This window comes from Cardiocondyla obscurior, linkage group LG09 (assembly GCF_019399895.1).
Source record: "Cardiocondyla obscurior isolate alpha-2009 linkage group LG09, Cobs3.1, whole genome shotgun sequence".
NCBI classification, from domain to species: Eukaryota; Metazoa; Arthropoda; class Insecta; order Hymenoptera; family Formicidae; genus Cardiocondyla; species Cardiocondyla obscurior.
The window spans coordinates 7,320,649-7,339,473 of record NC_091872.1 but is presented as its reverse complement, the minus strand read 5'-3'; the positions used below and the strand labels follow the sequence as shown (position 1 = coordinate 7,339,473).

At 36.2% G+C, this 18,825-nt stretch overlaps 1 protein-coding gene across 3 annotated transcripts in view; it reads right to left on the bottom strand.

Annotated features, from left to right (window-relative positions):
• LOC139105521 (dopamine receptor, D1) overlaps nucleotides 1–18,825 on the bottom strand; it is a 69,615-nt gene that overhangs the window by 47,169 nt on the left and 3,621 nt on the right. The gene's annotated exons all lie outside the window — the stretch shown is intronic.

Sequence of the window (18,825 nt, the reverse complement as noted above, 5' to 3'; positions counted from 1 at the left end):
ATATCAATTAATTTAGATATTTTAGATTATAACGATTGCGATAATTGCCTCTGGAGTGATTTAATGTTACAACTTCTTTTTCTTTTGTAGAGCATTGAAATTTAAAGCGCACGATGTCAATGACGTACGGTCGGTCCGAGAGGAAAAGGCGGAAAAGTAATTTTAAAGTTGTGCAACAATGCTTCATGAATTTGCTAATGGTAAAATGTAGATGTATGCATCTCACAAAACCCTGCAATGTACGCTCATTCGCTGGCAAGTACGCAATTGTCTAGTTTTTGTTGGAGATGCCAGTGACATCCTCGGTGTTCTCGCAATTTGCAGGATCTGCACTTTGTTTCGAAACGCGAGGTTCGCGCTAACGGTCGGAACAAACATCTTTACAAAGGGCAAACGGACATAAATGCGCGCGTGTGTGTGTGTGTTGCATGGCTAACAACTTGTAACTAAGCTACAAATAATCAAGAATGAAATTGCGCCGGTGATTTTGACGAGAGAATCGTCCACGAATCCCATCCTGATAACTCCGACTGACGAATTCATTCGGCTACGAAAATGTAGCTCACAAGCGCGTCCGCTAATTTAAAACGGCGAAACGAGAGCAATTTTCCCGGCGAGCAAACGAGAACTTGCGTGCCAAAATTTGGCACGATCTATCTTAATATTCCGAAAATTACACGTCCCTTGGATTCGCAAGACCGGAAGCCATAAAGAATTTTATCGCTCTATCCAATAATACCTTTCTAACCGGAATTCAGGACGAGGTAGACTCTGATCGAACTGAAAGTTGTATCCGGAATAGATAACGAATTTGTTCAATGTAATATTTTATGAAGTTAAACTTTTCATTATTCATATATTGTTTATTTGATGAGGAAATTATAATAAATTTTAACTGCTTGCTTAACACACGAGGCTGTATACGAAGCTAGATTTTAATCTGGATTAATGAAAACTTCGCTGGTAGGCACGTTAATATTCGACAACTCATAGAATGAAGCGTACATTAAGGATTATCCAGTTAATCTATCAACGCGTACGCGTATTTCTGTTATAATTTCGGCCTGCCTCTTAGATCCTATGAAATATTCTGTTTAAAACAACTTTTTAAACAATATTAACTTTCTGAACAAATAAATCAATTCACTTTTAATTTTCTAATAGCGACTCCATTTAACATACATGTACATAAAAATAAAATTGAGTAATTATAATTCTCTGCAACTAATTGTTTACTCCAATTTGTCAAACAATTTTACTTCATAAAAAATATGTACTTCAAATTACAAAAGAGAAAAATCATAGAAACTAATAAAATTATTTATTTAATTAAAGAAATGCTCGGCAGAATAAAATATCATTTTTACAAATGAGATAAATTGTATCTTAATAAATAAATAGATTTTTTATTTTATTTTTTTCTTTTTTATAGAAATCTTAATCAAATTTGTCATTAAAAAAAAAAAAAAAAAAAAAAATTACCAAAGGGACGTAAAAGTTATAATTAAAAGCTCAAACGTACGTGTGTTTCTATGTGTAAAATGTATGGTTCGCAATATTTTCTAAACGTTGCTCTCGTGTTATAGAAAATAAAAAGGAATAAAGATGAAAAACTCCCTTGATACAACACCCTGTACCATTGAACAAACCATAAAATAGCGGCCATGCAATTCTTTAGAGGTAGGTAATGCATCTACTGCTAGAAAATTAATGCGTTCCTTTGTCATTGTCACGGACACTATCCTACCGTTGTACCTGATGCAGAATGCAAAGGCTTTTTATAGCGAACGTTAACGTTTGTGTTATCTTTGATACCAAAAAGAAGAGGTTTCGCGCGAATTCGAAAGTCTTTTCAAACTTAACTACCTTCGACTTAATAAACATATTTCACAAACTTAACAAATCTTAAACGTAGAATACCGTTTCGTTATTTCTTTTCAAATATATTAATTATACATTTCGTTTTATAGACTTTGATAATCATTCCGATATTTTGCCCTCGATTGTCAATGTAATCGTCGCTGTTTTGTGGCAAAAAGCATTTTTTACTATTTTCCTTTTTTACGCTGTCATAAATGAGATTCCGATGTAAAATGCAGCAAAAACGAAGACTAATCTTTTTATCGCCAGGACGATTGTATCGCTACGCAAACAGGTCGGCGGCCATTTCTACGGAATTTCATTGTCTGTATTGACTTAGGCTTAAAGTGGTCAGGATAATCCCTATTTAAGCATGCGAATGATTTAGCGAGGTAAAAAAGGAAAAAAAAAGATAGAGGGTAATTGTGTCGGATGAGAGCGAATGAATGGAGAGACGCGGTATAACTGCGAATCCGTAAAAATGTCAACGAAAAAAAAAAAAAAAAAAAAAAAATTCAATTCAAGACTAGATTCTAAAATCAAGATTTTTATTGAACAGTATGATTCAAGATAGAGATAGAGAAAGAGAGAGAAAATAAATTGTCATTGGACTACACTCTGATGAGGGTGAACAGGAAATTAACGAATTTAGGGCGTGGCGCGTTCCATTATATCCCTGTTTCTACTTCATTCAGTAAGAAATACTCCTGTAAATCCTCTTTGAGTGGCACAAAATTGAATCAGCTATAGAAATGACATTCTCTATATACGATTCTCGAAAAGAACTACTAAAGACAATCGAAAGTACAAGTCGTACATTATTTTTTCGGAGGAATCATACTCTTATTAAGAAACAACAGTTAAAGGCAAGACACTTTAAATAATTTAAATTAAACTCAAACTTTCGGACAAGATATATTAGAAAATCTGAAAAAAAATTGCAATATGACAAATATAACGAGTAGACAAAGTTTTCAATTAAAACTAATTAAAAACTACCAATTATAACGACGCCATCGTGATTCTCATATTTGTGTTAATTTTTTCTTTTTTTTTTAATAAAAAATGTTATGTACATTTTTTATGCTCCCGGGAAATAAACGATTAACAATCAAGTAAGAGAACACGATAGCGCGTATGCGGCCGCAATTAAAAAGTTCGAATTAATATGCATATTGTAAACGTTGACCATATTATAAGCCTCGGGAACTAATTCGTAATTTGGCTGAGCGTCAAATAACGACGGAACAAAAGTGAACGATTGAGGCCGCGCTGAAGTTCGTCTTTTAAACGAGCTTAATTAATAAACTTTGTTCCGGAACGACCGTTCGGCCAACTTCCAGCCTTTAATTAGGGATGTGCTACGTTCATATGACGAACAAACGTATCGCCGAGAGTGACATTTCCTTCAATTTTCGTTAATTATATTGTTTTGTACGCGACTTGACGGGTCGGATGAAAAGTGATCAATCATAATTAGCCGCGTAGAGATACGTGTAACGTTTTTTTTTTTTTTTTTTTTTTTTTTAATCTTTATAATTGGACTGCGTCAAAGTTGCGATATGTAAGTAGTAAGCGAAAAGTACGCGGGTCTCGGACCAATTTCGAAAATATTCGCGCGTAACGGAACCAGCGCTTTATAAACCTGAGCTCCCATGTGCAAACTTCATGCCAGTTAATCGTATAACACACCGTGCTAATTAAGACTTCGTTAAGAGAACATTATCTCACCCGACCGATGTAAGGGGATAATTTTGCAGCGTGGTATAACTCGTGTTTTATTTGTACAGTGCTAATTGGAGCAACGTTAGACGAGAGCTCTGATTCCTTTTCGTTAAACATTGACGAGCCACGAAAGCTTTAGAAATAGGAAAGTAAGAGAGGTATCAGTTACAAGTTCAATATTATGAACGCGCAAACCCGGGCTGTAAACGTCATTAGGAAGTGTTTGTCTCGTCTCTTTTACGTAAACCGTGTGTAATCTTGTACAATATTTCGCATCGACCGTCACTTTATTATTCTCTGCGATATCGAATGGCAAAGAATCCGATGTATTGTAATAATCCGTGCGCATTCCTTGATTATTAAAAATAATAACTAAACAACAACTCAATTAATAGTTTTACTTTTTTTTCGGAATCGTACAATTAAATGTCTTTTTAACTCAAGGGGACTTTCTCTGCTCTCAATAATCGTTTAACTTTCGACAGATTGACGGTGGTTTCTAGACATATTGAATTTATGTAGATTAATTACATCGCGTGGCATCGAGGCTGAAACTTGCTAAACGCGTTAAACGCGCTTATCGAGTGATAATCGATTTCATATTCATCGCAATGCTCAACAGTTTTATCGACGTGCTTTGTCAAAACGAAGTTACGTTTTAGTTCGGTACCAATATTCGATGCGTCAAATATTCAAGGAATTAATTTAATTACCCCGTGATTAAATCGCGAAGTAAATAAAACATAAAAAAATTAATTGCTTTAAAATACTAATAATCAATCAAGCAGGATACAAATATTATGCATACGCGTAATACGCGAAATGTAAATAACTCAAATAATGCCTATACATATGCGATCTTTGTAACGTGCCGCAAGAATTTTACAATTGAATTAAAACTGGTTCATGTAAAAGAGAGTTATGTATACATATTATCAGCCGCGTTACATTATGTTTCAAGAGATTTTTCAGAGATATCGCGCTTAATCACAAGCCGCAAATAAAATTGGGAGGTAACGAAACGTACGGCGCTTACTCGACGCGCTAAATTAAGCACGATAAAAGATAAAACTTGGTATACCTATACAGCCCAGGTTACACGGACAGGATCATCGATCGTGTTTATAATGTTACCGCGCGACCATTAATACCTTTAATGCGACCTCCCCCCTCGAGATACACTCGCGAAAGTTTATTCGGTTTATCGAGAACGGTCGCTAACGTCGATTAATCGCACATAAACGCACGAGAGATTAATCACGGTTTCGTTGGAGATGTCAATCATACAGCCGCGCCTAATCTGTTTACCAAAGGAGCCGCGTGATTTACGAAGCGCAATTGCGTCGGAATTTCAACGAGGATTTATTTCAATGAAACCACTCGAAAAAAATCATTCAGAGCCAGGAATTTTGATAATCGAGCAGTATCTAATTATAGCCCGCAGTTATGTTCTCTATAATTAGCAGAAAAAAAGAAAAAACAATAACACTACCGCAAATCAAGTCTAATTAATGCAATTTTCCATCGACAACATGTTTCCGCGAGGATATAATAAAAGGAGAGAACGTGTGTTTGCAAAATTAATTTCACCGCCGTTGCTGTCGGGCGAAATAAAATTATTTTAATTTCACGTAATTTTCGTAAATATGGATAGCGCGAAAAGAAAATTTACAATGGATAAACAGACGGCAAAAATAAACAACGGCATGACGTTCGAACGAAATTCCAAACTTCGACGTTACGATGAGATGTATGACAGAAGCGTATGTGAAGCTACTATTTTTAAATAAAGTCATTAGCCGACGGCCATTATACGCGACCAACTCAACTGATTAACGGAGAGAACGTTTCTAAGCTCTATAGCCCTTGTAGCAATCTGATGACGCAGGCTCTTTGCCGAGTCCTGTGCTATGTTACAGATCAAAGCGAGCCTTTTGCGCTCTGAAAAAGCGATTCATACGAACAGAATGTGCGGTTGGAAAAGTTATTTTAAAGCATGTGTACCTCGGCGCCGGTATAACTTCGATGGGAGACGACGATCGGAAAACGATTCGAATTGTCCGATCGCTTCAATCGAGGTACAGCTAGATATAGTCGAATCTATCACAATCAAACTCTACGGATCCTTTATATAAATCATGTCGAGCCTAATACGTTCCGAACGAATAGGGGCGCAAAACTCTCTACGGTTATGAACGATTGAAATACGAAGCTTTTTAAACGATATGACAAGAAAAAAAAAAAAATCAGAGCTACGTTAAAAGCGAGCATGCAACGCTAGTACGCGTATGATGTGCTAATTAAAAATTTGCGTCCTATTATTCGGATTACACGAAACAGGTTATCGAGTGCTTTTACCGAAGCTTCGTTTACGCATTTTGCATGCAGCGGCGTTATCGCTGCAAACATATTCTTGTCGACCTAAAAACAATCCCGACTGTTATCAAACGAATTACCGCGATAAAACGACCAGCAGATTTTGTCAAAAAATAGAATACAGCATATAGGAGAAAAAAAAAAAAAGCTTTATACACTTGTTATACACCTGTCATAACTAAATTTTATTTATTCAAATTGAGACACCTAACAGGGGAGAAAAAAAATATGTAGAATCGCGTACAGCCAAGCAGGTCGGCGATGATGTTAAAGTAGTAAACCTGATTGAAAGCAACGGCTTTATCAATAGTTTGAACCGCTCGAATCTCGTCGATGGAATAAACTCGAAATGAAACGACATCGTGACACGTTTACGGACTGATTGAATCTCAACGAGTCGAAGGAATACTATATCTTGGTCGGCGACTTCTGTCGATTCCGGAGACACACATGCACGGTGCCTTTATTACATCCGCGGAATCGAAACAGAAGACATTCGCCGGGAAAAAATGTGAACGAAACAAATTTTAAATCTACATTTCTGAATACTACAGTGCAAAATTTTTAACAATTTAAATAATTTTGCAACTTATAATTAATAACCTAATAATTATATGTATAATTTAGAAAAAAAAATTACGTTAAAATTTAACTATAGTTATTAGTAACGATATTGTTATTCAAACGAAGTTTGATTTACGTTGATTTCATGTAATCAAAAACCCATTAAATTTTATTAGAAGACTGTAACGAAAATAGCTAGTAAAATCGATTATTTATTACGGTACTGTCAATTTTAATAAAATAGAAGTGAACTGCAAACGATTCCACGAAGTTCGTTCTTGAGCGATATTAACTTTCTCCTTAAGGAGTAATACTATAACGCTATAATACTATGTATTACGGGCAATAACCGGCCATATAACTTTAATTTGACTTAAAACGTAATTTTTTTTTACGTTTTTTTTAATAAAATTTTTAAGTTCTTCACTTTTACAATTAATATTATTTTTTTTATTTAATCATTACTTGCGAGAGAAAAATTATACAAGAAAAACGACGTACTACGTTTTGACACGTGCTCAAATCTTATTCGTTATTCGTCACTGTGCTTTTATCGGGAAATTAATGAAAGCGGACACGAGCATAAATGCGGAAAAATAGATTAAGATGGTGAGAAGACTTAAAAGACTTTAAAGAGCGCATTTACCATGCCGCTGTAGTTGCAATTTTGTAATTCGCTTCTAGTAAAACTGGCTTCTCGTAAGAGCAGACGATTAGCGAACGTTACATGCCAATATAAATATGAACGGTATAAAACACTTTTTTTTTTTCCCCACCCGAATCTAGGTCGATTTATTTTGAGATTACGATGAGCACTATCGTTCGCAACACATATTAACAAGTTGAATCGATTTCCATAATGAAAAGGGATAATCAAAATGTGACAAGCAGAGTTGATTAATAACTGCATATTGAATAATGAATGCATGCAGCCAATTATCTTATTATTCCTAGACTAGCGATCGAGTTCAACTGACGGAAGTGAAAGTCGAGAAATAAGAAATTCGCGCACGGTTATGAAGCACATTTATAATGACGCCGTTTTATTTCTCCATACTTACAAATATATGTCTACATATAATTAAACAAACTTAAACCTTAAAAAAGTTTGTATTTAAAAGTATAACCGCTGATTAAATTAATTTTGCTACTAACGTTAAATTAACGAAGAATTAATGTAAGTTATGTACGAGAGTGATAAGAATGGGAAAAATCCTTATAAAAATATAAGATAAATTAACTTACATTAGCCCCGAGGGTCGGATCAAATTAAGATTGTATTATCAAGGAGCCACCCCAAAGGCGACGATGCGGTCATCGGGATAAAGTTACGCTTACCCTTAGAAGGGTTATAGCAGTCGTTGCTCCGAGCTATCGTTAAATGGACGCTCTTTAGTCCCTTTTCAGAAAGACTTCTTATTACAATTGAGAATATTAGGCTCCGGAATGGATGCGAGTACCGTTAATTATTCCAGATACGCGACGGAAATATCGATGATAATAATAAAGATGTCCCGTGAAAAAGAATGTACGGATTGTGTTTTTATTCATTAAATCAGTTGCATTAAATGATAAACATAATTACTCAATTAATACCGATTAGAAGTACATCAAACTATTTTCAAAAATTATTCCCTGAATATACCTAACGCTTTTCGAAAATTGATTTACGTTTTGTTACGCAAAAAGAAAGCTTTGTAAATTATCATGCATTTAAAATCTCGAAATAGCTCAAGTGTTGTTTCATATATCGCAGGAACGTCGAATTTAATTGAAAACCGAATGGATTAAAGTTACGTTCGCGTCTGCTCGCGTTGCATAACGTGAAAAGTGCTTGGAAGGATCATTTAATTTGCTACAGACGAGCGGGGTAAATTACTCTAATTCAAAGCGGGCTGACGCCACGCCATTTCGCAAAGCTCTCAGATCCTACAGATCATTAAGTGAGCACAAAAGCCGAGAGATGGAGGAAGAGTAATCGTGCGAAGAAAGCTGCGACTTCGATTCTCGAAGGGACGCAGGGTTTCGAAGACGAGAGTGAAAGGTAAAAAGTACGAAGGGCGAAGGAAGACGGAACCGGATGGCAACAAATCCTGATGTGACAAACTATCCCGGCGCGACCTAACGACGATGAGATTTTCGTTAAACTGAGATCACGGTAAAAGCGAAACGAAAGATTTTGGTGGTATTTTAATCGCGCTATTTATCACGCAATCCCCCTTTTTGCTTACAACGATAATCCAACCAGATATAAATTTGCGGTTTTATTTCTTACTTTATTTCAATGTTCGAAGTCGGATTAATTTCAAGTATTAGAAACTGTTACAAGAATTAACGTTCGACAAAGTATTTTCCCATTGTTAAAATGTACTTTCTATTTGACATTTATTTAATATTTAATATTAAATTTCCTTTCAATTATAATTTAAAATTAAGACATACGTTGTAGAAAAAAAAAAAAAAAAAAAAAAAAAATATATATAGAATGTACTTGCGTGTATAGGATGTCAAATAGAATGTCATTAAATTGTTTCACGTTAACGTTACGTAGGCACGGAGTTCTAATTGAATCTTAACGATAATAAGAAGACAAAACTATTCTCTACTTCGGGAAGAACTAACTCCATTAATTGGTTTATCCCATTCTGTTACAGGAATGTATCCGCCTATTTCCTCGCGTTCCATTGACTATCCTCGTTGAATTGGGTAAAAGCTAATTCCGGCACCAGATGTGTCTGGGGAAATGCGATTAAAGACTACGGTCTTCTATTTTGCGCGCAAACGAGTTTCCAACAGAACAGTATGCATCTGCACATATATGTACATAGTAACGACGAGATTTGGGTTCCTCGAGCCGTTCCTCCTTTCGATCCCGGCCAAATAAATGTAAATGTAAAAAATTTTCAATATAACAAAGAGGATTTCTTAATCTAGCGATTGTCGCGATCGCGTCTCGCTCTTTGACGTTCGTTTTCCATCATTGAAAATCAAATGACTTAGTTAGCATCTCGCATAGAAAACCAATAATCGAAGTTATCGGTGTCACCGCGAGCTGAATCGGTGATTAAATAAAGGCGAAGCGTTTCAGCGAATAATCAAAAGTAACTGTGCATTAAATAAATGTTAAAAAAAAAAAAGAAAAAAAAAGGAACCGATCAGGCGATGTATAAAAAGATTTGCACGCACTCGCGACTGGCTGCGGCTTATCGTGAGGTCGCGTATGTCGAAAAGAATGCTTTTGTTTAACGCGTTTTAATTACAAAAGCTGCCGTTGATTTTAGTCGCCCAAGGCGGAATAATTAAACGGCATTAACGAGTCACCTCTGAGCGTGACAGCGCCTGTAGGAAATCGGACAGTTGGAAATGACGATGCTAATGCGTATTCGCGAGATACCGAGCGCGTTATATTCGCAGATTAAAATACGCGATCGTTATGCCGCAAGAGCTCATGCTAAAAGTTATGTAGCGACACGGAGGAACTCCGGCAAGCATGTGAACCCGCGGCACATAATAGTAATAGTACTTGCAGTTTCCTAACGCATCGAAAGACTCTTGGAATTTGGTGTACCCCACGCGTTTCATGGGAGCTTATAAGCGGAAGCCAAATTAAACCGACGACAAAGTTCAATTAATATTCGTTTGACAATAACGAGCTATGATATTCGCCCTCAATAATTTCCGACCGCGAAAGCAGGATAATGCGAATTCAAGAATAACTCGAATTTTTTTTTGTTATAACGATTGAAGTTTTATACACAGATTAATTAAATGACAATCTTTAACAAATATTAGTTTAGAAATTTTATTTAATAAAACGTTTTATATGAGATTTATGAAAAAATTATAATTTTTTTTTTCCTTCGCATTTTTTATAATCTCCCGAAAATGTCTGATATTCAATTTAAATTTTATTAAAGAAAAAAATGTCGTATGTAAAGAAAAGCCTGATAGAAATGAAGAAAAGGTAGAGAATAAAGGTTAAAAGGTTGATTCGATTTGTACATTGACATGCCGAGCTGACATTTGACTGGAATGGATAGTACAATGAGGCGTACAGGACGAGAGCTACCGTAGTAAGATAGTCCCCATACTCCGTAGCTGACAAGTTCTACGTCGGCAGTTTGACGATGCACAAAGGATAACGAGGGTCTGTTAAATTGTGATTGCGGAGTTCAGGAAACCGTTGGCGGAACTCCCGACCTAACAAACGCCTAAACAAATCAAAACTTCGAACGCCGGGATCGGTTTAAACGGCTTTAAATATCGCGATAGCGTGTTATCAAAATGGAATTTAATAAATTAGGCAATAATTACGATGCGCTCTCGTCGATAAGCAATTATTTCGATAATTGCATTAATCCTAACGGTGCACAGACTTTGATTAAAACGGTTTGTAATGATTGATGTCACGTTGAATTAATAATAATCAACGCAGGTGTAATATCAGGAATTTATATTATCGCAATCGAGCAAGTTTTTAAAATCAGATTAATAGCAGATGGATACAGGAAAACCTTTTATGCACGAGAAATAATAAATGAAAGTGATCTTAAATGGAAAATGTCTACTTCATTGCCTGCGAGCGGACGATTAATAATATTTCTCTCTTGCGACTGATAAAGGTATCATCAAGCGAACGTAAGTTTAACAGCGCGCGTGTTGCGGGTACCTAAGTGTTTACATATTGAACAGCTCGTTGACCCGAGCATCAGCGGTATACAAAGGCTAACTAGAAACCTTTTCGTGGGTACTTCGATTGGCACAGTTTGCGGCTAATGATGAAACTGGGGTAGGAAAGTGACCGCGAAACTTTAAGCGCCATGCGAAGGATGCCATCCATATTCATCTTGTTTTACGTTTATTGACGTCGATAGCGCCGCGCAATTTCTCAGCGAAGCGAGAGTTCATACGTCTCCAGCAGTTCATGATCTCCACGATTACACGGAAGTTGAACCAAGTACTTTACTCAAAAATGTGAAATGAGAAATATCAACGTGACGGCAGATGTTATTTTTACATTCTTCGTGACGCTTAAGTTGCGGTAGAGTATCAAAAACTTTTTTTTTTTTTTTTTTTTTTTTTAAGTCTTAGATAAACTTTCGTGAGATTGAACGTCTAAATTTCATTACGTCGAACGCGAAAGCGAGATTAGTTAAATGCAAATCTGGATAAATTTGTTACAGCAAAAGGCTTACTTCGTCTATCCGTATCGTTGCTCCGCAAATCGAAACTGAGCTCGATTAGGTCTTTCGTTCTACGTTTGTTTCACCGCGTAACAACGTCAATCTAATCTAATGTAGATAGACTGAGAATGCAGTTAGAGCGTACTACAGTTTCCTACATAGTTACATTCCCTGCAGTCTTAAAGGAAAATCCTGGAGGAAGCACGGGCGAACTTACGCGAATTACAAAGGGTAGATGTTTAATATTATACGGCTTAATATAATCCACTACAATTTCACTTGCTTAGTGCGATACGTAAGAAGCTGTGGTACGAGTGTCCTCGCGTCGTCAAATTTTTCTTTCTTTAGCTAGTATTCCTGTCGTATTATTTCACCGAAAAGATTTATTTCGCGAAAGAAAACTGTCTTCTGTATAAAATTTTTTTTTAATCAATTTAGATCAAATAACTAATTTCTTTATACAAAAAATATTATACGGAACATATGAGCGTTTCAGGATTGTTAATCTAATCGTTATTAAATAATCAATTAAAAAATATATATATTGTAAAAAAATAAAAAACAGATTAAATCATTATAATATATCGAATAAATTAATATCTTTAAATAAGGAATTAAATGCAAAGTAAGCTCCTTGTTGAAATAAGCGTTGCGTCACGAAGATATATTTTGCAATTCGCATCTCGGTTAACTTGACTTAATTAGTTTCTGCAATTGATCCCTAATATTGTCAAGGACGCAGATGATTATCTCTAACTGTTGAATCAGCCTCGATATACACCCTACAAGATTCACAGTCCAGCACAAAGCTTGATTGGTAATTAGCAATTAGTATGCAAATACAAGTGTGACGAGAGCGAGAGAACGCAGATGCGGCATACATTTGCTTACCAGACATTTATCGCGTTTATGCACATATGCACGATGTGCGCATACGTCAAATTTTTCTATTTTTGGTTTTTTTTTTTCCCTCCCCAGTACTACGTACCGTAGTTTTAAAAAGTAAAAAATATTGATATATCTTTTCAAAAAAGATTACAGATAAATTAAATAAGTTTGTCTCAGGCAGTTCGCGTTTATTAAATATTTAAACCTATTTTAAAATTAATAAAAAAATAAATAAATAAATAAAACAAAAACTTTGATTCCTCTCAAATCGGATTTTGTAAATATCCATGCATATATCTTGAATTAGTCTTTTGTAACATGCAACAGGCGCGGCCGACGAACGCGGTCGAGTGCAAAGCGGAAGTAGGCTTGCGTGCAATCGCCGTGCGAATGGGTGTGCTATCAAATGGAACATTACATTTGATCACGGTCTATTGGCGGCCACGATGTCGGCGGGAATTCGTTCGAAATTCGACGTCAGCGTGCGAAAGCTGCACTAATTATTTCAACAATACCATCGGGCTGCTGGAGAATTTCGCGACGTAAGTGGACCAAGTCGGCGCGAGCTTTTATCGATTGTCCCCCGCGAGACCAACGATTATACGTAAACAGAGCGGTACATTTCCACCGACGGGCGATTTTACACGTGAACCCGAGAACGGCAAATTGTTTGTTGTTCGCCAATACATGCTTACGGTTGATTGACAAAAATTATTCCATTTTGCCTGCGCGATGAAAACGAATCTAAAAGCATTTTCGTGTAAAGTATTTATTTGCAAGATTTTTATTGCACACAAAATAAATGTACGAATCATAGGAAATGATATCGATCATTGTCAGATCCTGGGAAAAGAATTTGGAGATAAATCGACAAAGTTAGAAAAAGTTAAAAGAAAGCATTGCGATGTCTCTCTATCCGTTCTGAGTTCGTATAATGTTTCCGTACATTATGCGCTCGAAACGTTGATCAATTTTATTCATGACGGAAATGCTGAAAAGCTCTCCAGAGAAGAATTGCAGATTCATTTATTATTTTCGCCAAGATATCGCGTGCTACGCGAATCTTTCTGGCGCACATTAACATTTCTTGTCAGAGAGAAACGCGATGGTTGGAGAAGACCCGATAAGGGGTGTATCGCACTGCGGAGAAGGGCTCCATGGATCTTAACCACTCTCGAGGATCGGCACACCTATACCTCGGAGTACACATCTATTACAACCCCTATTGAAACTTGCGTGCTATACGAAATTTAGGGGAGTGCACAAACTTCCTCTTTCTGACAGAGTCGACAGAACGCTCTAACGATATCGATGTCGTATATGGCCCGATCGATTAGTTTCAGAACACGGTAATGTATGCAAGGTAATGTATGGAAAGTGGCAGTGCCATCGCGCAAGATGGGAAGGAGGCCTCTGCTTCCGTAACAATCCCTCAAATCTAAATAATTCGTTTAGAATAAAACTAGAAAACATCAAGAGAGAAAAAAAAAACACAAAAAGCGATTGAGATAGTCGCGGATGGTAGGGTACGTTACATTCCCTCAGTAGAACGCGAATCTCTCGAAGGATCGGCCGCGAGCGAAATTTCTTGAGAGATGGAAGACTTCCGCGAGCACATACTGGAAGATTGAGATAACTAATTACATTGTTACACGTTAACGACGGTTAAACAAAGCTACCGCCCGAGATACGCGATATTTCGCGTGGCCGCGTTACGAGATTAAAGTGCGCCGATAATCCGCAAAACATACAGACACGTCGAGAAAATCTCTGCTCAACTACGAAGAGAAATGTCCACAATTCGATATAGTGGTTAAAACGATTTTTTATAGCGATGCGTTTCGTGGAGTATCGTTGTGAAGATCGAATATCGCGGAGCTGCTGTTGCTCGCAAGATAAAATAAATCATACAATTTTTCTTAATCGAGTAAAACTAATAAACTTTACATGCCGCGGCATCGGTTGAATTACATTTTCTCCGCTGTTATTAAGAGCGTTTTCCCGACGGAGCCGAGCGTATGAACCTCACGCAATACCTAAAAGTATGTCGGAAGAAAAGAAACCATCGCGCGAGTAAAGTTTTTCCCAATCTAAATCCGATTTATCCTATAGATCTGATTGGATTTGATACACAAGAGCACCCGGAAAAATCTGTAAAATTCGAGAGAAATTGTACTTGGTCAAAGTGAGTATTTCAGAGGTTCTAAGGTGACTTAAGATTTGTTCGGTATTTCCCTAAGGATGGAAAACTCATTAGTTTACTCGAAACCGTATGTCATTTTTATAATCGTTTTAATTTTAAACGGATAATCTAATCTCCGCATATTCCTCTTTAAATTACATACATCAATACTTGATCGTAATAAAAAGGTAAAAAAATATAAAATGTTAAAAATTAAATTTTTTATAAAAGTACAATACAATATCGATTTTGGTTAATAATATTTGATTAATAACCCGTGCAGTCGATATTTATTAGTTATAAATTTATAATTAGTACGAAATAAATAAAAAATTATTAATAAAAAATGATTTCATTTATCACCCCACGACTACGTTCGATCAGTTTAAAAACGGCTTCGCGACAGTCTGCTTTTTAAACTTTTCTGGAAAATTTCATTCTAAATATATCTCTCGCTATCGAGCTCGAAATGCGAGAAACTTTCGCAGTAAAATGAGAGCCTGAAAGACATGGCTGTCGCCTTCTCGCGGGAATACACGTTTACCGCATCTGTTTACGTAAAACAATTGACGACGTAAGCGAGACTTGTCGGGAACTCGTGACATCGTCTCGAGTAACAAGAAAATTCGCCCGATTAAAATTCGACTGGGACAATCTCCGGTATGCCGGCGAATATCACGGAGTTGAGGTGAATTCCGTCCCGTCAAAAGGAGAATTTCGCGAACGTCCGATCGCGGCGCGTCTCCGAAGTTTCCCGGTGGAAAATCCGAAACTCGGCGATCGCGAACTGCGGAAACGTTCCATACAGAGATTAAACTTTGCTTCCGCGCCGTATCATGACGTTAAACTCCCTTTCGACCTCGACGAGGGAATCGAGTAGTCAGAAAACGCGACTTTCCGAGCTACGACACTTGGGCAACTGTAACAATATACGAAAACTATCTACTTTTGATTGCATTGGAAAAAGTAATTCTTTCCTCGTTTTCGCTGCAAAGACGTTGATGATATCTGTTACGTGGGACAGACTGTATAGTTGGAAAAGTTTTTATGTCCTTTAATCTCACAAAAGAAACCCATATTTAAGACAGTCGTCCGCCGCAACACTTTAGACGAGCAAAACGATCACGTAGACTGCTAAGTACTTTTTAATTAGTGCTACGCTTAGCGCTTTTTAATAAGACCATATATGCATAAAGCTGTAGGTGATATTAACAATGTAAATTGTAAGATCGTGGTCTAGCTTCTTATATTACTATTTATATAGTATCTCAAAATTATCTCCTATTTCCTTTCGGCCAAATACAATAGATGACTACTTTTGTAAATGTTAACATTTAACTGTCAAAACTTCCATATGCATTACAAATGTTTGTATTTGCCACGGTGTACATATATTCAGTACCTGCAAGTTCTATTTTCAAACTTATCTTTCTCGAAACAAAAGACATATCGCGAAATATACATTGCAAATTTAATATATGATGCTGTAATGTTTCGCGTACGCCTTGTACAGAAACATTTGCTTCTAGCGCCGCGTAGAAGTAATAATGAGAAATTTTATTGGACGCAAACGGAACATATTAATTTGTTTACTACGATCAACATCAAAGAGCCCTGTCGGTGAACATTACTTTCAATCTTGATTGCACAATATAACGCAATTTCATACAAATTAATTTACTATTCGTCAATTAAGTTAAACTTAACTGGCCGCATCGTGTAACGGGCGTTCACGATGGTAGCCTTGTGTTCCTCAACATCATATTTTCTCGCATCTATGTCACGTAGATAATTTTCGCATCCGAAATGAGCTTCGTACTTCTTTGCACGCGAGATATTAAACGCACGCGAGATACTCCCTTGCTTCCTAGCGGCTCCGCGCTTAGAGAAAATATCGCGAGATAGGAAAGCATTTTAAAGACATTTCTGTAATTGCTTTTAATGGACTGACATTACGGCGTAATTTCCACCACCGAAGAAACGACGGACGCTTTTTATATCTTTTTGCGGCTTGAAAATCGTACGAAAAATCACAGATCGCAAAACCGGCCGGAACTCACGACGAATTCCAAACGATGTGGCTCACGAATTAATAAACGATCTATAATGAATAAAGTTTTCGACGGAAAATTGAAAAATGTTCGTGATAGTCCTCAATTATAGAACTCTAAAACATTTAATTCCACCCTCGAGAGCACGAACCAACCAGCACGTGCGGTGGCATTCAATCCGCATTCACCGTATATCGTCGCTTTTCCAAAACTTTGGTCTTTCAGCGGATCAATCGAGTCGATTTCAAGTCGCGATCGCATCCAAGTCTCTATATACATATATATATCTCTCTCTCGTTCCCTCTCATTCTCCTCGTCGAGTGATTAGAAATTCCAGAGAAGTGCCGGCACCGGCTGTTTAAAGGACCTCTTAAACTTTATTCCGATGGAAAGTAATTTTCCTTTTTTTTATTTTTATTTTATTTTTTTTTTTTTTTAATTATCATGCCCGCGGTACTCGACAATCGACGTATCCAGTGACGAAAAACTCGACACAGTTCTTTTAATTGATTTCTCGCGAAATTAGAATTCTATCACTTGGAAACTACGCGACTTTTGAACTCTCCTTCTTGTATGGAGCAAAAAAGTACTTGCGCGAACCGTACGGCTGTAACTTATTACTCAGTATTTTACGTGCAATGCACAATTTTATGAACATGACCTCTCATGGAGATTATTTTCCCGCCCAATGGATGATAAACTTTTATGATTACGACACCGTCTTTAATTCTGGCCTAATACCTTTTGTAAAAATAGTTGAGAAGAATAACATAATCTTTAGCGATCCAAATTATATTTCGCGAAAATCAAATATTTTATCTTCGATTCAATTCAATCAATGAGTGTAATATAAATCGATGAATTTTTATTACTCATCGAAATTCAGTAATTTCGACAACATAATTTGCTGATTGTAATCATGCACAAATATGTATATAAAATATTATTAAAAGAATAGTGTTTCATTATTATCATTTTTATTTTAGAGAACACTTTTAAAATATTGAAAAGATTAAAATTCAATTAAAAGATTTACTTTTTCGAAATATAAAAAAGATCTCTATATAAAATGTAAACTTAAATAATATATAAAGCAGAAAGTAAAATCAAAATTTAATACTTAAATTCTTTTCAAATATATGTATGTTTTTGTACTAAAGTGATTATATGAACGTAAATAATTACAGAAAATTACAGAATTCTCTCGTACATATTTTTTTTGTATTAAAAGTCTATTCTCGAGTTAAAGATTTCGACATGTCTATGCATTCCCTAACGATTGCAAGCATGCAAACTATACTCACTACAATTACAGCAATAAGCGATAATATAAATTAAAATATAACGAAGACAGGTGTTCAGCTTTCCTCAGACTAAAAGACACTTTTTGCCTTTTCTGTAGACTCGGCCTACATTTCCTTCGGTCAATCATTGATAATCAGTCTACCAGAGAACACGATAAGGAAATTAGCATTATCGTGACGATAACGACCAAAAGATACGAGAACCTGTTGCAGCGATAGAAAAGTCGCTCTCGCAGAAACTTTGATTCGTGAAAATGCAGCATGAAGTTAGACGTATCGTGTGCCTCGAGGAAGTTGAAAAATTTTTTCGACTTAAAAAATATACTCGGAAAGTTTACAAAAACCGTACCAACGAGATATGATTCTAGCTTTAAATAAATATATCCCTGTCGAATAAACCTTCTCGAATAAACCTCGAAAACCATTCCTTCTATGTAATTAACATAACTATCACGATATCTAATCACGAGCTAATTTGCCAGCGCGACACGTCAATATATCAATTTCAATATCAATTTTTCATACATTTGTTTATCGTTAAATCTCATGACGGTAATGCATTTTTTTTTTTTTTTTTTTTTTTTTTACAATACGTTTCACGAGACTCACCGAGCTGATAAAATTGAGCTATATCATCCTCTACGTCGACTCGGTTATGATTCTCGTACGATTACGCCTTCATGCCTCATAAA